Here is a 23,620-nt window from a genome sequence, read left to right on the forward strand (position 1 = left end):
AAAATGAGAATAAAAATTGATAGCCTTATAACTACTTATAAAATGCACTGGAAGTGGCACACAGTGGCAATTAACTGTAACTAAAGTGAACTCTCAGTCACTCACTCTGCAAAGTGGAAGAAGGAAATTTGGGTGCCTGTAATGGTCAATTTGATTGCCTCATAGGCCCCAATGCAAATATCGGCTATTGGGCACCAAAAGAAGAAATTTGGGTGCCTAATAAATAAAGGGTGTCGGGCATGTCCAACCCAATTTTTTTGTATTTGAGAATTAACAGTTTCTAAATGTACCATTTTCAAATATTGAAATGTATAATTTTTTAAATGCATTGTTTTTTGTATTTACGTTATTTGCTGCAGAGGAAGTGGGTTTTCAGGTTAGGTGTCAGGAAGAAGGGTTATAGGTGTAGGTGTCAGGGAGGGGGGTTATAGGGTTAGGTGTCAGAAAGAGGAAGTTATAGGGTTAGGCATCAGGAAGGGGGGTTATAGGGTTAGGCATCAGGAAGAGAGGGTTATAGGGTTAAGCATCAGGAAGAGAGGGTTATAGGGCTAGGCCTCAGGAAGGGGGGTTATAGAGTTTGGCGTCAGGAAGGGGGGTTATAGGGTTAGGCATTAGGATGGGGGGTTTAGGGTTAGGCATCAGAGGGGGGAGAATTCTGTGTGAGAGTAGGCTTAGGTTTAGCTGTAGTGAAATATCTGTAACATTTACCAATGTTTACTACTGTCATTACCACTGTAAATATTTTTTTCATTATGCGCCCAATTTACAACAGTATATATAGTTTAGACTTATATCAGCTTCAATCGGCCCTCATTTTTCCTCCTGACTTTTTCATGCACGCTTGCAAAGTACCTGTTTCTATTTGTAGCTTTAAATGTATATCAGTTACACTTATATGTACATACATGATAAGTCATTGGATACAACTATTTGACGTCTGCTTGTCAATTGGTAATGTAATCATTTTGCAATTTTTAATTGACAAGGCTGACTTGTACTTTTTGGGCGCTACAATTAAGATTTTAGAATAAAGAAAGCAAAAAAAAAAAACCAAAATGGGAGAGCAATAGAAGACTAGAAAAAAAAGATGTGTAAAGGAGAAGATGAAAGTATACAGATTAAAATATCTGAAAAGATGTAAGTAGTTTAATAAATATTTTATTCTCATGTTTTAAAGTTTTACAATTAACCTTTTCACATAAATAGGTAGGTGAAAAGTGTCCTCCATTTCCTATTTACTAGATAGGGAGTGAATATCTGGGGGGCTTTTTATTATTAGAGGGTCTGTAAGAGTCCACCATAATTCCCCCAGAGTCTACTTCCCCATCCATGGGGGTAATAGAACCTCAATGTTGGAGAGAAGCCCTTTATCCTTAGAAGGAACCCGAGGTGTGAGACCTATGGAAGCTGCCATATTTATTTCCTTTTAAATAATACCAGTTGCCTGGCAGTGCTGCTGATCTTTCTGCTCAGTATCGTCTAAATCACACACCTGAAACAAGCATGCAGCTAATATTGTCAGTGCTCCTCCCTTTTATTCGCAAATTACATTATTACTACTTATCACAACAAAATGATCTATACCTTGTTTTTTTTTCCACCAATTAGGCTTTCTGTGGGTAGTACATTTTGCTAAAAAAAATTTGTATCCTAGTTTCCTGTTTAACAGGAAAAATAAGAAAAAAAATGGAAAAATTCAATAAACGTCATTTCACTTCTCAAGTATGTGTGTGTCTTTTTAACTGACATTTTTCATTGTAACAACCAATGATTTATACTGGAAAACCATGACAATTAACAAGGTTGCCCAAACTTTCGCACCCCACTGTATGTATGTCTTTTTTAAAACTGATGTTTTTGCCTTTGGGGGGGGGGGGGGCTTTGGAAGTGTAAGTTATTAATTGTATTAATATTGTGTATAAATGTATGTGTATGTATGTGCCTGTATGTGTAATGGCGCTCATGAACACTCTCCTTTTTTATAGGAAGTGTCCACTTTTTTTTTTTTTTTACTTTTAACTGAACTTTGACCATTTCCTTTTTTATGAATGGACGTAGCCGCTGTTTGTGGTCATGTCCATTTATTCCAGGCATTGCGATTGGGTAGAGGACTGCTCGGTCCTCTGATCGCGGCATCCCGATGGGTAACGGGAGCTGGGGGCGCACACGTGCAGAGCGGCGGCGGGAGCGAATGACTTATTAAAACGTCCTGGAGCCATTAACAGGACGTTTTAATAAGTCAGCCTGTCATAAAGTGGTTAAGTGAGAGGGATATGGAGGCTGCCATATGTATTTCCTTTTAAGCAACACCACTTGCTTGGCAGTCCTGCTGATTTTTCTGGCATCAGTAGTATCTGCATCAAACTCCTGGAACAAGCATGCAGCTAATCTAGTCAGACTTCATTCTGAAACATCTGGTCTGCAAGCTTGTTCAGGGTCTATGGCTAAAAGTATTAACGGCACAACATCAGTAGGATAGCCAGGCAATTTGCTTAAAGCGGTATAAAACCCTGACATAATATTCAATAAAAACATGTTTTGCTACTTTTTATATGCCATACGGTTGTCATATTTGCTTTTGTGCATACCGTATATTCCGGCGTATAAGACGACTTGGCGTATAAGACGACCCCCCAACGTTTCCAGTTAAAATATAGAGTTTGGGATATACTTGCCGTATAAAACTACCCCTCTTCCAATGCACACCAAATAAAAAAAAATAATCATATACTGGTGCTATGTATGAACAAATACTGGAGCTGTACTGTATGTGGTTCCCAGTATATAACAGTAAATAGGCGTTGGTCAACTCTCCCTAAGTGGATTGGTCAGCTCTCCTTGTCTACCTGTTTATCAGAGCGGTATGGAAGAATAGATCAGGCTGTGCCCATGAAACACGCCTCTTTCACCCTTCTGCCCCACCTTTGTATCCTATTTACCTCCTTCTCTGCCTCTCATGTCTCACACATGTGCGCCTGTGCTGCTTCACTACAGTCCACAGCAGTGAGATCTGAGGGTTGGTAACAGGAATGGGTGTATCACCCGGCATCAATTACAACCGGCGTATAAGACGACCCCCAACTTTTCTGAAGATTTTCAAGGGTTAAAAAGTAGTTTTATACGCAGGAATATACAGTAAGTATTATTATTCATTTACAAATTACAAGTTCCTAAAGTACACTTTTTTTTGCTCTGAGAGCTGACTTTGCATTTTATTCATAACTGCTTTATTCATCTTCTAATGTAAGCAGAAATGCTTTCTGATTGTCTGACTTTGTTCAGGAGAGTCTGCAGTGTCAGAGAAGTGTTTACATTCCTCACTTGATACAATTAAGTAAACACAAGATAACATCTCCAGTTCGGATGCGTCCAGCTTTCCCGACAGGGAGCTTTTCTGTCCTGTGTTTAACCCTTTGAATGCTGTTCTAGTAAAAAAAAAATTGGCGGTAGTATATAATATGCTGTAAATAATCTATTAGAGCATTTCATTCCGCTTTAAAAGGAAATAAATACGTCAGCCTCCATGTCCGTCTTACTTTAGATTTCCTTTAACAAAATCCATACATTATGCCATAGTCAAAATCTCTGAACTTGTGTTCTCTAATTCCTGCCCGCTATCAGATGTGCCAAATATAGCTGATTTCATAAAAACATGCACCTGTTTTTGCTTTCAGAAGATCACAGTTGAACTTTAAGAGCAGCTTTAGGTTATATATTCTTATTTTCAACTGTTCCCTACCATCTTGTATAACCATGGAACTTTCATGAGTTAATGTCATGTTTATGTGAGCACATTACGTTTTGCATTTTCTTACAAATGAAAACTGCATTCCTCATTCCATCAAGCCACCTGTTGTTTGTCTGCCTTATGGTTATTACAGGCTAGAGACTAACTATAGCTCCAGCAGACGATTCAAATGCAGGAATGTACATATAGTTTACTGCCTATACCATATTGCCTATAACTGCCTGCACCATATTGCTGACAGATATAATAACACAAGGAAAATGAAGTCGCAAGAAGTGAAGTTATATATGTAAAGTGGCTTGTAAAAGTATTGGGCCCCCTTGAAGTTTTCCACATTTTGTCATATTACTGCCACAAACATGCATCAATTGTATTGGAATTCCACGTGAAAGACCAATACAAAGTGGTGTACATGTGAGAAGTGGTACGAAAATCATACATGATTCCAAACATTTTTTACAAATAAATAACTGCAAAGTGGGGTGTGCATAATTATTCGTCCCCCTGAGTCAATACTTTGTAGAACCACCTTTTGCTGCAATTACAGCTGCCAGTCTTTTAGTGTATGTCTCTACCAGCTTTGCACATCTAGATACTGAAATCCTTGCCCATTCTTCTTTGCAAAACAGCTCCAGCTCAGTCAGATTAGATGGACAGCGTTTGTGAACAGCAGTTTTAAGATCTTGCCACACATTCTCGATTGGATTTAGATCTGGACTTTGACTGGGCCATTCTAACACAAAGATATGTTTTGTTTTAAACCATTCCATTGTTGCCCTGGCTTTATGTTTAGGGTCATTGTCCTGCTGGAAGGTGACCCTCCGCCCCAGTCTCAAGTCTTTTGCAGTCTCCAAGAGGTTTTCTTCCAAGTTTGCCCTGTATTTGGCTCCATCCATCTTCCCATCAACTCTGACCAGCTTCCCTGTCCCTGCTAAAGAGATGCACCACCCGAGCATGGTGCTGCCACCACCATATTTGACAGTGGGGATGGTGTGTTCAGAGTGATGTGCAGTGTTAGTTTTCTGCCACACATAGCGTTTTGCATTTTGGCCAAAAAGTTCCATTTTGGTCTCTTCTGACCAGAGCACCTTCTTCCACATGTTTGCTGTGTCCCTCACATGGCTTGTGTCAAACTGCAAACAGGACTTCTTATGCTTTCTGTTAACAATGCCTTTCTTCTTGCCACTCTTCCATAAAGGCCAACTTTGTACAGTGCATGACTAATAGTTGTCCTATGGACAGAGTCTCCCACCTGAGCTGTAGATCTCTGCAGCTCTTCCAGAGTCCCCATGGGCCTCTTGACTGCATTTCTGATCAGCGCTCTCCTTGTTCGGCCTGTGAGTTTAGGTGGATGGCCTTGTCTTGGTAGGTGTACAGTTGTGCCATACTCCTTCCATTTCTGAATGATCGCTTGAACAGTGCTCTGTGGGATGTTCGAGGCTTTGGAAATCTGTTTGTAGCCTAAGCCTGCTTTAAATTTCTCAATAACTTGATCCCTGACCTGTCTTGTGTGTTCTTTGGACTTCACGGTGGTGTTGCTCCCAATATTCTCTTAGACAACCTCTGAGGCCCTCACAGAGTAGCTGTATTTGTACTGACATTAGATTACACACAGGTGCACTCTATTTAGTCATTAGCACTCATCAGGTAATGTCTATAGGCAACTGACTGCACTCAGATCAAAGGGGGCAGAATAATTATGCACACACTACTTTGCAGTTATTTATTTCTAAAAAATGTTTGTCATCATGTATGATTTTCATTCCACTTCTTATGTGTACACCATTTTGTGCTGGTCTTTCATGTGGAATTCCAATAAAATTGATTCATGTTTGTGGCAGTAATATGACAAAATGTGAAAAACTTCAAGGGGGTCGAATACTTTTGCAAGCCACTGTGTGTGTATGTATATATATATATATATATATATATATATATATATATATATATATATATATATATATATATATAGTAGAGACCAAACGTTTGGACACACCTTCTCATTCAAAGAGTTTTCTTTATTTTCATTACCATGAACATTGTAGATTCACACTGAAGGCATCCAAACTATGAATTAACACATGTGGAAGTATAACCAAAAAGTGTGAAACAACTGAAAATATGTCATATTCTAGGTTCTTCAAAGTAGCCACCTTTTGCTTTGATTACTGCTTTGCACACTCTTGGCATTCTCTTGATGAGCTTCAAGAGGTAGTCACCTGAAATGGTCTTCCAACAGGAAGGAGTTCTCAGAGATGCTTAGCACTTGTTGGCCCTTTTGCCTTCACTCTGCGATCCAGCTCACCCCAAACCATCTCAATTGGGTTCGGGTCTGGTGACTGTGGAGGCCAGGTCATCTGGCGCAGCACTCCATCACTCTCCTTTCTGGTCAAATAGCCTTTACACAGCCTGGAGGTGTGTTTGGGGTCATTGTCCTGTTGAAAAATAAATGATGGTCCAACTAAAGGCAAACCGGATGGAATAGCATGCCGCTGCAAGATGCTGTGGTAGCCATGCTGGTTCAGTATGCCTTCAATTTTGAATAAATCCCCAACAGCGTCACCAGCAAATCAACCCCACACCCTCACACCTCCTCCTCCATGCTTCACGGTGGGAACCAGGCATGTAGAGACCATCCATTCACCTTTTCTGCGTCGCACAAAGACACGGTGGTTAGAACCAAAAATCTCACATTTGGACTGATCAGACCAAAGCACAGATTTCCACTGGTCTAACGTCCATTCCTTGTGTTCTTTAGCCCAAACAAGTCTCTTATGCTTGTTATTCTACCATGAAGGCCTGGTTCACGCAGTCTCCTCTTAACAGTTGTTCTAGAGATATGTCTGCTGCTAGAACTCCATGTGACATTGACCTGGTCTCTAATCTGAGCTGCTGTTAACCTGCAATTTCTGAGGCTGGTGACTCGGATGAACTTATCCTCCGCAGCAGAGGTGACCAGAGCCGGCGCTACGATAGAGGCAAAGGGGGCAATTGCCCCAGGGCCTCCGACCTCTGCTGGGCCCCCCAGGTGGTCTTTATGACTGCTCCCATATGCCTGCATGTTCAGCTCAGCTGCAGTGGCTGGCAGGCCCACTCTGGCCAGAAGGGAACGGGGGAAATCTTAGCGTGTTGGAACATAGCATACGTAGCTTTGTGGGACATTCTTGGGCGACACTCTTCATTTCTTTACTGATTGATTCTGCTGGTATGTCTCTGTTCTGGTCCAAGGGGGTGTCCATCAACAAATCTCTGCAGAGGGGCCTGATGTAGTTACACCCCTACCCAGCTGCCTTGTAATAACTCACCTGTCCCTGCAGCAGCTCCATCCCGTGCTCCCTCTTCAGCCACGCTGCCTGCCTCTATGACCCTGTGCATGTTATTTACACGTAACGTGCCGGATGGAGGAGACACAGGCAGCAGGGCTGCAGACAAAGCACAGGATGGGGCAGCTTATACAGGTGAGTTATTACAAGGCAGCTGAGCTACACAATGTGTGGGGGGCCATGGGAGAAGTCTATGGGAGACCACGAGAGGCAACAGTCGGTTCGGGGGCTGACATCAATGGGGGGGGGGTGTAGGGGGAATCCCAAGTTACTTTTGCCCCAGGGCCCCCGTGTGGCTTAAACCGGCCCTGGAGGTGACTCTTGGTCTTCCTTTCCTGGGGCGGTCCGCATGTGAGCCAGTTTCTTTGTAGCGTTTGATGGTTTTTAAGACTGTACTTGGGAACACTGTTAAAGTTTTCACAATTTTTCGGACTGACTGACCTTCATTTCTTAATGTGATGATCACTAACTGTGTCCCTAACTGTCCCTCAGAGGAGCTCAAAGGGTTTTGGGATGTGTGAGGAAACCAAAGTGACTGGAGGAAACCTGTGCAGACATGGGGAGAATATACAAACAGATAATGCATTGTCTAAGATTTAAACCAGTGACCCAGCGCTGCAAGCCAAAAGTTCTTTCTATTATGTCACCCTGCCACCATTGCACTAACTCCCCTATCTTGCAGAAAAACATTGGTTCAGAATACAAGCTCATCTTCAGAGGTCAGCAAGCTTATCTCTAGAGTGGCAGCTACGACTTTATAGGACACCTGAAGTGAGAGGGATATGGAGGTTACCATATTTAATTTCTTTTAAATAATAAAAGATGCAGTCAAATCCTCCTTTGAACTGTTCTCTATTTGGGGTTGTGGAGTTGTTGGGACCCACCATTATTGACTCCCGAGTTCTAGTCCTTGGTAGGGAGTGTGGCTAACGTGTGGAGAGCACAGTATTGTGGAATGCTTTGCTGCACTTTCTGGGATGTATTGTGGGGGACAGCGGCCTAGTTTTTCTTTGAATCCCTATCCCCTATAGTCAAGTAGGATGGGTTAAAATTGATAACAGTAAGAGAAAGTTGAGCGCATTCCCTGTTTAATTCTTGCATCGTCATTTTTGAACAGCTGAAACTGATGTAAATCACACAAGTCCAGTCACAATAAAATAAAATTAATTTTTCAGAATGTAATAGGGAACTACGAAATACAAGAGCACATTAAGGCCTATACAAGTGAAGGCCACGTTTTTCTTGTGAAAGTGTAATCTGTAAGATTGATGCTTTAATAAGCTACGTAAGAAAGACCTTCTGTTATTCGTAGCATAGAAGTTCTTCCAGTAGACTGAACATGCCTCGTTATGACAAAGCCTGAACTGAAAATTCAATATTCCACACCAGCCTGGAGTTCATTTGAGGCACCACTAAACTCACATGACCTTATTCCATGCTGTCCATTTTATTCCCCTGCAATGGTGATAGTCTGGAATATGTCCTTGACCCGCTTACTTAGTGTTCATAACGTTTCCTGTTTAACGTAATCCTTTTATACACCAAGCACTGAAGTGCTATTTCACAGCACAGATCCAACATCAGTTGCCATGTAAACACCATTACCTGCCTTCAGTTTAGTGGAAAACAATATTAAGGGCCCTTTTACAAGAATGATTTCTCCCACCTGGAAAAGCAGCTAAATGTACAGCACTCTGTGCTCACCACCGCTCATACAGCCAGGGAAGTCTTCTTTGTTTTTTATTATTTAATTAGCAACGGGGTATTGTTGAGCTGGCTTTCAGCAATAGCAAATGTTCTGTGTAAACAAAAAACAATGACAATGAAAAAGACATAACATGAAAACTACAATAACAAAAGTTTGAGGTGTTTCTCTTCCCACTTCAGGTGAGCATGATGAACAAGATAACCATTGCTGAGCTAAATAATTTTGCATCATTAATCTCTATTATTGTATGTACTGGCTGGTGGCGCATGAGCCTGCATGTAAAATAGCCACACAAAGTCTAGGCGCCGGTTAAAGCAGTCTCTATTTTTTTATTTGAGGAGTTGGATGTGCCATCTCAGATCCTATGGTCCAAACACATATAAGAAAATACTTGAAAGTAAGAAGAGAAATTTCACGAGGTAAGTTTTATAAGATCAACCCCATTATAATAAATCTAATGCTGGGTACACACGATGCAACATCCCATCCGATCGGCGGGATTGAACTAATTATTTCTGACATCTCCGATTGGCTCCCAATCGATAATGGAATGGATTTTGGGAAGATATCGTTGGAAAATTGATCTGTTATTGATCGGGAGCAGTTTGGACATGTACACATGATGCACCTTCCTGTCAGACCACCTGTTGATCTGACGGGAAATTGCATCGTGTGTACCCAGCATAAAGCGCCTCTTATTGTGAAATATATGCCAACAGGTGTTACATGGCCATCCACCCAATTCATTTACATAAATCAACCAATATTTAAAATATGTTATTGACCTAATAAATATTTCAAAAAATTTAAATACAAAAACCCAAACTGCTAACGGCAGTGAAGCCCCAGACAACTGATGCATTTCTACTAATTCCCTAATTAATACTGGCAATAATCGATAAAGTGGTCTTAAATTATTATTGTTTTAATTTTGGAATTATATAGCACCAGCATCTGTCACCTTAAAGGGAACCTGAACTAGGGGTGAAAAAAAAAAGTTTCACTTACCTGGAGCTTCCACCGCCCCCCTGCAGACATCCCATGCCAGCACTGGGACAAACTGATCCTCCGGTCCCCCGCAGCCAGCCAGTTTCATTGTTGGCACTGCGCCTGGCCTGCATGGCCCTGACGAGAAATCCCGTCTTGCGCGTGTGCAGGATGGCCACGGTGACAGGACCACAATCAAGGAAGCCAGGCCTGCACAGGCAAAGTGCAGAAAATGAAACTGGCTAGCTGTGGGGGACCGGAGGATCGGTTTATCCGAGTGCAGACACATGACATCTGCAGTGGGAGGTGGAAGCCCCAGGTAAGTGAAACTTCTTTTTTTCACCCCTAGTTAAAGTTACCTTCAAGTCATTCACATAATCAGAAACTGTCTCAAAGCAAACCTGAAGCAAATAAACCTATGAGATAATAAACTGTATGTGAAGTACAGCTAAGAAATAAACCATTTGTAGCAAATAAAACAGTCTCATATTGTTTTCCAGTACAGGTAGAGTTCAAAAAAACTTCAGTTGTTGTCTATCTAAAAGAGCTTCTCTGAGCTATTTGACCCACTGGGTCAAATACAGTCTCTGGGCACTTAAACACCCAAGAAACAGCGCTGCCTGCCTGGCTCACAGTGCTCTGCCATCATAGAGGCGGCAGGGCAGCACATTGCGGCAGAGATCGAGCGGCGACAGCGGCGGGGACAGGCGGAGGTGCGCGGTGAATGGGACGTAGAGTTTACGTCTGGTCAGAACCGCAGCTCCCCCTGCCCGCCGTAGATTTATACTGTGGCGGTCCGCAGGTAGTTAACCACTTGCCGACCAGGGCTGTATTGGCTGATCTGTGATGCGTGGGCTCTCCAGCCCGCAGCACAGATCAGTATTATGCCAGGGCGATCAGACTTCCCCCCTTTTTTCCCCACTAGGGGGATGTCCTGCCGGGGGCGTCTGATCGCCGCCGGCCATCTGCGTTTTGCGGGGGGGGGCTCCTCAAAGCCCCCCTCCGCAGCCATTTCCGCCCTCTGGCTCCTTACCTCCCTCCCTCTCTCCGTAATGCGCAGGACGGAGTTCCGTCCTGCGCATTGAAGGATAGGCTTCCGCCTATCAGATGCCGGCGATCCCCGGCCAATCAGAGGCCGGGGATCGCCGATCTGCCTTACGGCGCTGCTGCGCAGCAGCGCCGTATGATGTAAACAGCGGGGATTTCTTCCCCGCCTGTTTACATTTTGCCCGCGAGCCGCTATCGGCGGCTCTCCGGCTGTTCACGGAGACACCCTCCGTGAACTGACATGGAAAGGCCGCTCACTCGAGCGGCCGTTTCCATGGTAACCCGCAGACGACCAGTTTACGCCGATCGGCGTTAGCTGGTCGTCAAGAGGTTAAGAATAAATAGATTGTATGTATTATTTTCCGGGTCAAAGAGTTCACTTCCTCCTGACTTGCATCAGGGAGTGAATTTAGAAATCGCACTGGAAAAGTGCTTATAAAAGCGATTTTACCAAAAACGCAGCGCGCAGTGGAGCGCCAGGAGGGGAGGGGGGGGGGACGCTGCACAAAGTTGCAAAACGCTTGCATTTGCGATTACGATTTTAGATGTAAACGAGGCCTTCTAGTTTAAACGACACAGTGTGGTTTAAAAAATGCAAATATGGCAGAATTATGTAATGTTATAAAAAAAACAACTAAATAACTGAAAATAAAAAATATGAAACTCTTTTCTTTGCTACTAATGTTCTATTCATTATCCATATTACACAACCAATTCATTATATCCTAATGTTTGTTTGTTTGTTTTTTTTGCTTCATGTTTGTTTTAAAATTAATCAAAGCGTTATCCATATCTAAACATTTGCAGAGTGATACATGTCATATTTTGAGAGATCTAATTATTCTTAATCACAAATATGATAACATTTTATGACATGAGTAATTGCTGCAGCCACTGATGGGCTGTGCTGGGTACACAGGTTGCGGTTACAGCATTTATCAATCATTGCTGACAGAATGCTAAGTTTGATGATGATGAGCTTCATTCTGTAAAATCATGATACACAGACAGAGGAATGGGGACTAAGAAGATTCCCTGGCACCTCTCAGAGGTTGGCCATGCTGTTAGTAATGTCAGTAAGTCATAGTAATTACTGGATATACCAAAGTCTAATTATCCTTCTATACATGGGATACTTTAGACCTCCTAATATTGCAGTTTTTTTTTCAGTGTGTATTTTGACCATGCTTAAAGGGGAACTGAAGTAAGGGGTATACGGAGGCTGCCATATTTATTTCCTTTTAATCAATACCAGTTGCCTGGCAACCCTGCTGGTCTATTTCTTTACAGTAGTATCTGAATAACACCAGAAACAAGCATGCAGCTAATCTTGTCAGATCTGGCATTAAAGTCTGAAACACCTGATCTGCTGCATGCTTGTTCAGGGGCTATGGCTAATAGTATTAGAGGCAGAGGATCAGCAGGGCTGCCAGGCAACTGGTATTGCTTAAAAGGAAATAAACATGGTAGCCTCCATATACATCTCTCTTCAGTTCCCCTTTAACCACTTCACCACTGAGGGGGTTTACCCCCTGACCACCAGAGCAATTTTCACCTTTCAGCGCTCCTTCCATTCATTCGTCTATAACTTTATCATTACTTATCACAATTAAACGATCTATATCTTGTTTTTTCCACCACTAATTAGGCTTTCTTTAGGTGGGACATTATGCCAAGAATTATTTTATTCTAAATGTGTTTTAATGGAAAAATAGGAAAATTCGGGGAAAAAATTAATTATTTTTCAGTTTTCGGCCATTATAGTTTTTAATTAATGCATGCTACTGTAATTAAAACCCATGAAATGTATTTGCCCTTTTGTCCCGGTTATAAAACTGTTATAAAATTGTCCCTATCACAATGTTTGGCGCCAATATTTTATTTGGAAATAAAGGTGCATTTTTTTCAGTTTTGCGTCCATCCCTAATTACAAGCCCATAGTTTATAAAGTAACAGTGTTGTACCCTCCTGACATAAATATTTAAAAAGTTCAGTACCTAAGGTAACTATTTATGTTTTTTTTTTTTATTGTACATTTTTTTATTTTTTTTTATTACAAAAAAAAAAAATTGGGAGTGTGGGAGGTAATGAGTTAATTTTTTGTGTAAAAGTAATTTATTTGTATGTGAAAAATGTGTAGGGTGTAGTTTTACTATTTGGCCACAAGATGGCCACAGTAACTTTTTGTTTTAATGCGACCTCCAAGCGTCCTACCGGAAGCTTGGAGGAAGTACTTGGAGGCTGGGTAAGATCACAATGATCGCGCTGCCCATCGGAGAGCAGCGGATCATTGCGGGGCTTAGATCAACGAACGGGAATGGATTTTCCCGTTCATTGATCTCCGGGCGAGCGGGCGGCGGCGTGTTTACTAGCGGCGGGCGGCGTGTTTACGAGCGGGAGCGCGGATAGCGGCGGGAGTGCGCAAAGTATGGATTTCTCCGTCCCTGGGGGTTAAAGGATGGAAAAAGGGACGGAGAAATTCGTACGGGCGGGGGGAAAGTGGTTAAAGGGAACCTGAGGCGAGAGGGATATGGAGGCATACATATTTATTGTGATGTCTTTATCTTTCAATGCTCCTGTTATACATTAGCAGTAAAAAATATGTGAACCCTTTGGAATTATATGGATTCCTGCACAAATCGGTCATAAAATGTGATCTGATCTTCATCTAAGTCACAACAATAGACAATCACAGTCTATCACAATCACACACAAATAATTAAATGTTTCCATGTTTTTACTGAACACACCATGTAAACATTCACAGTGCAGGTGGAAATAGTTTGTGAACCCCTAGACTAATGACATCTCCAAGAGCGAATTGGAGTGAGGTGTTAGCCAACTGGAGTCCAATCAATGAGATGAGTTTGGAGATGTTGGTTACAGCTGCCCTGTCCTATAAAAACACACAAGTTTCGGGTTTGTTTTTCCCAAGAAGCCTTGCCTGATGTGAATGATGCCTCACACAAAAGAGCTCTTAGAAAACCTACGATTAAGAATTGTAGACTTGCATAAAGCTGGAAAGGGTTATAAAAGCATCTCCAAAAGCCTTGCTGTTCATCAGTCCACGTTAAGACAAATTATGGAGAAGGTTCAGCACTGCTGGACTTGTAAAGATGACTGCAAGAGCACAGCACAGAATGCTCAATGAGGTGAAGAAGGATCCAAGAGTCTCAGCTATAGACTTACAAAAGTCTCTGGCGTATGCTAACATCCCTGTTACTGAATCTATGATACATAAAACACTAAATAAGAATGGAGTTTATGGGAGGCTACCACAGAGTAAGCTACTGCTGTCCCCCCCCCAAAAAAAAAAAAAACAAAAACATTGCTGGACGTTTAAAGTTTGCAAAAGAGTACCTGGATGCTCCACAGCAGTACTGGCAAAATATTCTGCGGACAGACGAAACAAAAGTTGAGTTGTTTGAAAGAAACACACAACACTATGTGAGGAGAAAACGAAACACAGCACTCTAACATCCAGGGCCGGGCCGAGGCATAGGCTGGAGAGGCTCCAGCCTCAGGGCGCAGTGTAGGAGGGTGCGCACAACTCATTCAGCTGTCATTCCTAATTGTGTTTGAGGCAGAAAGAAATAAGAAAAGGGAATACATGGCAGTGACTGCAAGCCAGATAACTAGATATTAAGGTGTTGGGGAGGATGTGGGCCCTGTGGCGCCTCTTAGTCTAATAGCAATCAGTGTGTGATGGCTCGGGTGGCAGGGATGGAGGGGCGCACTTTGGTGTCTCAGCCTTGGGTGCTGGAGGACCTTGTCCCGGCTCTGCTAACATCTAAAACTAATCCCAACTGTGAAGTATGATGGTGGAGGAATCATGGTTTGGGGCTGCGTCAGGGCCTGGACGGATTGCTATCATGGAAGGAAAAATTAATTCCCAAATTTATTAAGACATTTTACAGGCGAACTTAAGGCCATCTGTCCACCAGACAACGTTTGGTTAAAGTTATTGCTGCCAAAGGAGGTTCAACCAGTTATTAAATCCCAGAGTTCACATACCTTTTCCACCTGCACTGTGAATGTTTACATGGTGTATTCAATAAACATTTAATTATTTGTGCGGTATTAGTTTAAGCAGACTGTGATTGTCTATTGTTGTGACTTAGATGAAGATCAGTTCACATTTTATGACCAATTTATGCAGAAATCCATATAATTCCAAAGGGTTCACATACTTTTTGCTGCTACTGTATTTCCCACAATCAGTGTCCCATTGTATAGTTTTTATATATAGTGTTCCCCCTGCCCATCCCCCACCTTTATAGTGCTTGCTGTATAAAGTCCCCCCCCCCCACCCATAGTACTTCCATATTTACTGATACTCACCAATTTAGCCTGCCCCTGACCCCTTTGTAGTGCTCTCTCATTCTCTTGCCTTAAATTTAGTACCACCTACAAAATGCCCCCATTTAAGTGTTTACTAATTATAGTTCACACTATGCAGTGCCCCCTCCCCCCAGTAGCAGTGCCTCCAATTCATAGTGGTGGATATGTAGTCTCTTTTCCCAGTTTGTGCATCATTTTCTCCATAAAGGCCCTCAAAGGCCTCTTTCAGATGGAAGGTTAAATTGTGCACTTGTCAGGCGCAATTAAAATGCATCTGAAAGGCAGAGATTGTAACACCCTACATGTCAGTGCTGGACTAGCGGTGGTGCTACCCAGCGACATAATTCACAGCCTTCAGCTGCTCATCTGAAAGAGACCCTAGAAAAGCCGGATTTATACTTTTGTGGCCTTAGGCCAACTTTGTTGCCACTCCCTTTCCATGTGCAGCACCCCCTCTTAATCCCTATACAGCTTCCTCTTCCATGTCTAACATTCATGTAAATCCAACAAAGCTGGCACAACCTTCAGTAAGTTATAAGCTGGTTATTGAAAAAGTAATTAAAATGACATGTCAAAGATAAAAATGGCTATAGCGGCCGCTATACACTCTATATTGTTTGATCATCAGTACAGTGATCTTAAAGCTACGGGACACCACATGTCCTTTTGCATGCGTGCTTCTCCATTCTTGTTGTTTCTAACATTCATGTAAAGCAGCCCCCTTTAATTATATCGATATCCCTGGAGCTGCAGCTCCCTATTTCTATCTGTTGCTCCTTATTTCCATCCTCTGTATTCCATATGCAGCAATCCCTCTTCCATGTCCAGCCGCCCATCAGCCAGCTGCCAAGGCCCAGCCTTTTATGGCCTTTACAGAAATCCGGCACTGGACCTTAATGTCTCCTAATGGCCTAATGGCCCCCATGCAAAGATCAGGTTAAACAAAAGCTGGGAAGAGTTACAATCACCTTTCTCCATTTCAGCAAGGATTCAGGTGTGCCTGTACTTTCCACATCTCCCCTCCTCTGCCCTCCTCTGCCCTCTACACTGATGATGGCTGCCTTGCTTCCATCTAGCATGGACAGAGCTCATAATGCGGAGAATGATGGTAGATGTAACATCCCTGTGTATGCCCAGTACAAGGAAACTGATTTCATCATTCTCTCAAAGCCGTCAAAGCATTACAGAGTTTTATGGATGTATTTATTTAGTAAGCCAGAATAATATTATCATTTGATGGGATTCTAGTTTTTAATGAATAATGCATTTCCTGGCTCCTTTTCAAAAGCTGTCTGGGTTGTGAAATAAAATACTTGACATTTTTTTTTCTAGGGGTCACAGAATCCTGGCAGGAAATCTTTCTCCTAATACTATGATTTTCAAATAATGTTCCCTGAATATGTTAGCAGAGGTCACCAAAGTCTTTGAGAATTCACTTCGGGCAATTCTCTCTGCATCCACTGCGTTTTGTAATCACCGCCAAAGGATTAAAAACATTTTTTTTGTAGTTTATTGAAGGTACGTAATGGGTGTAGGTTTATAAAGGGCTTTTAAATTATTTAACGTTTGCTGAAAAGCAGGATCCCCATTTACATAAAACAACCTCGATGTCATGGAAACCCTATTTAAAGAGACATTTTCTAAGTAACATACTGCAGCCGAAGATCTTTCTAGAGTAGAATAGGATAAAATACTGCTGAAAGTCCTTGTCAACCGATTAAAGGTAATTGGCCATACCAAGCTGTAGTTAGCACTAAATGGCGCTCGGTTCATAGGCCAGATTTATCAGGGTCATATTTTAATCAGTTTCCTCCAGCTATATATTTATTGTGACCATTTATTGTGTTACTTCCCAGGTCTATAAACCCCAAATAACAACAAGCATGTTCTAAAACAAAAGTGGCTAACAAAAACATTTTCCTCCTGCTATGTGTTTATTATGCAGCCTGCAACCTGACTCTGCATTGCAAGCATTCCAATCTAATCATAAATGTTTCTGCTGTAATAAATCTTATCTCTGTCAGCCTGGCTATATTTGGTACATTTCTGAGAAGAGGGAAGCTTGTCATCTCCCCTCCCACATTCCTGCTCCTCACTGACTGGCTGAGGGCAGTTCAGTGTGACACAAGGCTGAGAAGGGAGAAGCTGCTGAAATATGATCTATGCATCTATGCTGTGCTCACATGTGTTTACAAAGCAAGGTAGCTATGACAGTGAAGTTTCAAGGAGAAAAAAAAGCAAAAGGGTGGAATTACATCAGAATTGGCTTCAGTCAAAGGCAGCAAAGATGGAAAATTCCTGAATCTGTTTTCTCTTTATTAACTATATAAAATGCACTGAAATCAAAACATGGACAGTACAATACATATGTTATGTAAGTAGATCAAGTATTTATCTACTTATTGTTGCCCTTAGAAGCTAAACACACCTCCAGAACCGCTGGAATACAATGGCGTCAATTCACCAGAGGTTACCAACCTATTTATCTCTTGGGAGGTAATTTACCTCCTGTGATATCTCCAAATAGCAATTCTCCAGAAGTATAGGGGAAAATATCGACAGAGAGAAATGCAAGAGATAAATGTGAGATAAGTATGAGATAAATAAGTGATAGTTAGTAGTTAGTTTTTCTCCAAATCACAATTCACCAGGGAAGAAAGGGGGTGTGGCCATTCGTTATTTTTTCATCTCTTTATCCCCTGAATGAACCTGGAGATATCGTGGTTTTCACACAGCAGCTGCTGCTGTGGAAGATGGAGCCTTTTGAGCTTACTCTGTTAGGTCTGGTGCACACCAAAAACCACGAGCAGATCCGCAAAATGCTAGCAGATTTTGAAACGCTTTTTCTTATTTTTCTGTAGCGTTTCAGCTAGCATTTTGCGGTTTTGTGAAGCGTTTTTGGTGTAGTAGATTTCATGTATTGTTACAGTAAAGCTGTTACTGAACAGCTACTGTAACAAAAACCGCCTGGCAAACCGATCTGAAGTGCCTTTTTCAGAGCGGTTTGCGTTTTTCCTATACTTAACATTGAGGCAGAAACGCCTCCGCAATCCAAAATCTGCAGCAGCCCGAGAGTATGCGCTTTTGCAAAACGCCTCCCGCTCTGGTGTGCACCAGCCCATTGAAATACATTACCCAAGCATATCCGCAGCCGCAAGCGGATCGCAAAACGCAGCCGAACCACTCTGGTGTGCACTAGGCCTTAGAGCTTGCTTCTATTATGAGGAGACGAAGGCGCAGGGGGAGGGTCTGTTTAATCGCCCCTCGTATTTTTCGTGAGAGAACAGTTCTTGATAATTTTACTGAGACAGAGGTGGTGAAGAAGTTCAGACTCACTCGTGATATGATTTATGATATGATCCGGCAGTAAAAGGCGGGAATACTCTGGTCAGGTAGTGGTAAAACTCCGCCTCCTACCCACAATGCTTCACTTTCAAGCTTACAGAGAGGAAAAGTATATGTAAATCATTAATACCGATTACCTAACTCTCTGCTTTCTCACACTTTCCTCATGCATATCTCTCCATTATCCCCTGCTATCGAACACTTTTCTCTCTGTCCTCTCACACTGGTGAATTGACTCCAGAGTGTTAAAATACCTCATGAGATAAACTACCTACCTTTTTTCTCTTAGTAAATCCTCTCTGGTGAATTGACGCCAATGTGTCAGCTTGTTAATTCGTACAGAGCCATAATAATGCCAACATGCATACAATGGTTAATTTGCATATATTCAGCAGTGATGCACTGGGAGACATCTCAAGCTCACTCCAACCTGAATTATCGCAAATTCTTTCTGTTTTAAGAAAGCAAACTTTTGTTTTCCTTAGTATTTTAGTAAGGGGGCTTTTAGGACCATTGTAGCCCCTCACACACTCCAATGAGTTCTGGGTCACCATGAGCTTGCTGGTTAGTCTGTACCTTATCTACTTATATATGTGTTGTTGTTTTTTCCTGCGATAGTATGCCTATCCTTGCTGCTTTAAGGCAGCATTCACACTTTCCATGAAATGTTATGTAATTAAAGTCACATTTGCATTTTCACATTTAGAATGCTAAAATGAGCAATTCTTATTGGCTTGCATTGTATGCAAATCACATGTCTAGTGCAAAAAAATTAAAAAATCCCGTAGGCTCTTTTTTTTTCTGCAGGAAATTCCCACAACACAGGTCAAATACAATGCTGTTGACTTGCAATAGATGTGTGGCGAACATGTAGTGGCAAAAACCCAATTCACACACAAATTATGTTATGTGTGAAAGGGGCTCAAGGGCCTAAGGCGAACTTGAATAAAAAATAAACGGATTTGTTACAGGAATTGTATCTGTAATCCTAAACAGAACTTTCCTAGAATCCCATTGTCCTAATTTTTATTTGCAGTCTTTCAACATTAAAGAGAACCTGAACTGAAAATTAAAAGTCAAAATAAACATGCACAAGTCATACTCACCACCTGCGCAGTCTTCTCATCAATCTCTTTCTCCTCTCCTGCGTTCTGTTTGTCCATTGTGATCAGTTTTCCTCCATTTTGAAAATGGCAATTACCCTATAACAGCTTCCTAATCAGCACACTGTTAAACTGTAATATTGCCCACTTGAGCCATAGGGAAACATGGACATTACCTTGCACATTCAGTTGTAACTGACAGCAGCTAATATATAACTGACAGCAACTGGTATATTTCAGTTCTGACAAAATATTGTCAGAAGTGCAAGGGATCACTGTTAGAAGAAAACGGTGAGCTTCTGAGAGGAACTGACAGTGAGGTAAGTATGTAATATTCATTTGAATTGACCTCATGTGTTTATTTTAAATAATTTTACTAAGTTCAGGTTCCCTTTAAAAGCCAGACACATCCAGAGCCCCTAGTGTCCTTATAGCTTACTAATATATGGAGCTATACTAATCCAATATGCATACAGCTGTTTCAGACTTATTGGCCTTAATCAGTGGAAGGCATTGATTGAAAGGTTGTACATGAAACTGCGGTATGAAATGAGTGAGTGTTGTTAAAGGTTGCATCTCTTATCTATGTCAGAAAGTCTGTTATTCCCTTGCATATACATATATCCCTTCATGCTGGTTTCCGTCACAAACACACGTCAAATAAATAATGTCAATATAACACAGTCTGCAAATCCCTAAAACTACAGCACCTAAGGCTTTAGGATTATATGGTGTCTCCACAAATCCACACCTGCTTTGGACAAATGCAGTTTGAATTAGAAAGGCATGCTTTATAAATAGGGTGACATTAATGAGTTTTCTTTTATTTTTTCATGATGCTCATTATTATTATATTGGTTATGAACTAAAGCACGGTGGCGTAGTGGTTAGCTCTCTCGCCTTGCAGCGCTGGGTCCCTGGTTCGAATCCCAGCCAGGGCACTATCTGCAAAGAGTTTGTATGTTCTCTCCGTGTCTGTGTGGGTTTCCTCCGGGCACTCTATTTTCCTCCCACATTCCAAAAACATACAGATAAGTTAATTGGCTCCCCCTAAAAAATTGTCCCTAGACTACAGTACTTACACTACATAATATAGACATATGGCAATAGTAGGGATTAGATTGTGAGCTCCTTTGAGGGACAGTTAGTGACAAGATATATGTATACACTGTACAGTGCTGCGTAATATGTCGGCGCTATATAAATACTAAATAATAATAATAATAATAACTAAAGTTATGAAATTAAAATCAAGTTTGGGCATTACAAAAAATGATTTCAGATGACAGAAATGTAAAGTGTACATAGATTATTTTATACGGATGCTTACCTTGGGACTTAACTGTCCCGTGGAGCACAGGGGCATAACAATAGACCCTGCAAGGGATACAGCTACATGGGGTCCCAGAAGCTTCAGGGGGGCCCCGTGGGGGAGAAGTTTCTTTTCCCTGTCCTTAGAGACTGACAACTAAGGACATGGAGACAGAAAAAAATTCTGCTCTCTGCACAATTTTTTTAATGACTGCATCTGCTCAGCCACTGGTAAGGAATAATACAAAGTTTGCAGACAAAGGTTTGTAGACGGTCACGGTCCCTATTTGGTGTTCAGCAGTGTCAAGGGGGACCCCATCCAAAGTTTCACAGGGGGGACCAGTGAGTTCCAGTTATGCCACTGGTGGAGTGGCTCACAATCTAATCCCATATCCCTATGTATGCATCATGTAGTGTATGGATTGCAGTCAGGGCCAATTTAGGAGGAGGGAGAAAAATAAAAAATAGGATTTTTTATTAAAAAAAAAATCTTTTTAAATGAATTAAAAAAAGTAAAAGAAAATCGCAGAAGCAATCAGAGGCCATCCCAAAAATGCTTTATTAGTGGCAAGAAAAGTAGTTAAAAGTAATTTGGGTGCTAAGTTGTATTGACCGAGCAATAAAGTGGCAAAGTGCTGAATTGCAAAAAATGGCCTGGTGGTCACTAGGGGTTATAAAACACTGGTCCTCAAGAGGTTAAAAGGAACTAAATATGGCAACTTCCATATGTCTCTCACCATGGGTTCCTTTTAATTCCTTGCTGATAAACCAGACACTGGTCAAGTAAGAGATGGATATGACTGAATGATCCAAGTTATTAAATATACTGACAATATACAAAGAGCTAAAATGGTATAATGAGTGATCTGTAATATATGAAGACAACCTTTATTCAAAATTCAAACAAGCTTGAATATTGCAGATGATAGATTGTTTGGACCAAGCGTGTCTCTCATAAAGAGTAGTTTTCAATTTGCATGTGCAAATTAACTTGCAGCCTTTTAATATAGTCGGAGCCATGTAGTGAATATGCATCTATATCCAATTAGCCAGCAGCAACATGCTGTACTGGCAATACTTATTGATGGAACTGTGTCCCATAATAGAGACTTGGTTGAACATAAGTATAAATATTGCGTGGTACATTAATGCCCAGGAGAATGGATTCCTGTGAGGATACCTTCATAAGGAGACCTTTATAACATATGGCGTGGCACTGGTAAGTCACTAACAAGAGAAATAAATTCCCTATGAAAATACCATCAGGCAAATTGTACAATCCCAATCTTGAGAATTTCTTCAAAGTTTGCACAAATTTTCGCTCAAACAGTTTTACGAATTACTTTGAAGTCAATGATGCCAACTTTAGCAGTTAATAAGAAGAAATGTAGGAGGCACCCAAAAGTATTCTAATCTCTAAATTATAGCATATAGGAGTAGGTAGATCTTACCTCCATAAAAAAACAAACCACATGGGCAGATGAACATTTTAATGATGCACAATAAGACAACGCGTTTCACGGGTACTGGCCCGCTTCGTCAGGCCAATAACAGGTGCCTAAGTTTGCAGCAGTCATGGATGTGGGCATCTCTTTAGAAGTTTAGTTCTTTAGGTGGTAATAGCAAAGCCCCTATAAATGCCAGAATCACCAAATGTGTTATGTTAAGGAGTACAGTGGGAACTAGGCAAAAAATCTTTCAAAATGACCTTGTAGTTTTTCATTAAATCGATTTTTAAGTTACAATAGGAGAAATAGCTTTTACATGTGAATAAATGACACATAATGTATCTACCAATTGAAAGTAAAAATTGACATCGATCAATAGGAACAGCAGTGAATTAACTGCAGCGGTTTTATGGTGGTCAGTGCGCATTGCAAAATGACCACCTGGAAACCCTGGGGCAAGTCACAACGCTTTTGCCAGGAACCGCTGTACAGCTGCAATACTGCTATATAAGGATCCCTGGCACTTATAATTATTGTTTGCACATTGATTGCCCCGTGCTCTTTAGCAGAGGGGATTCAGTGCTGGCACCCCTGAAAATCCCCTTGTGGACGCTTATTGGGAGCCTTGTGCAGGCGCAATATTGGCTTGCCCTCGAGCTCCGGAATAAATAGCCAAGCCCGATTGGGTTCGTTCTACTGCTCAAACATGAGTCTGTGTCTGTGCAGAAGAGCGAACCCGATTGAGCTTGGCTATTTCTGCCGGAGCCAAAACAGAGAGTTGCTAGTGTGCCTGCACTGGCAGGCAATGTAAACGTTATTGTCACTCTCTGTTTGGGGCTGCCAGTGCTGGATTGGGCTGGTGGAGGGAGATGGGAGAAGCCTCATTAGGATCCAGAGGCTTCCACCTACTAAGGTAAGTACCCCCCGAGGAGCATTTATTTCACTACAAGTTTACTTTAACAGGAAGTCATGGAAATTCTAACATACTGGAGCACAGGACAACAATACTAATCCAAAAGAGTTTCTAAACCTTCACAACATAAAACTAAGATATGTTTCTGGACTCAGATGCCAAGTCAATTGTAATGTGCAAAGGAGGAGAGAAAGTCCGGCACTGCGGTTAAGGCTTTATTGAAAGAGCCTAGGCAAAGGTCAGAGCTCTGCACTCACCACTCAACGCGTGAAAGGTACTAACATGTAGAGATGTCGCGAGCATAGAATTTTCTGTTCGTGAACGGCAAACGCGAACTTCCGAAAAT

The 23,620-nt window shown here is 41.6% G+C and overlaps 1 long non-coding RNA gene across 2 annotated transcripts in view; it reads right to left on the minus strand.

Moving 5' to 3' along the window:
- The window catches only part of LOC137521607 (uncharacterized), a 306,082-nt gene that overhangs the window by 59,667 nt on the left and 222,795 nt on the right, over positions 1-23,620 (minus strand). The window lies entirely within an intron of this gene.

This window comes from Hyperolius riggenbachi, chromosome 6 (assembly GCF_040937935.1).
Source record: "Hyperolius riggenbachi isolate aHypRig1 chromosome 6, aHypRig1.pri, whole genome shotgun sequence".
NCBI lineage: Eukaryota > Metazoa > Chordata > Amphibia > Anura > Hyperoliidae > Hyperolius > Hyperolius riggenbachi.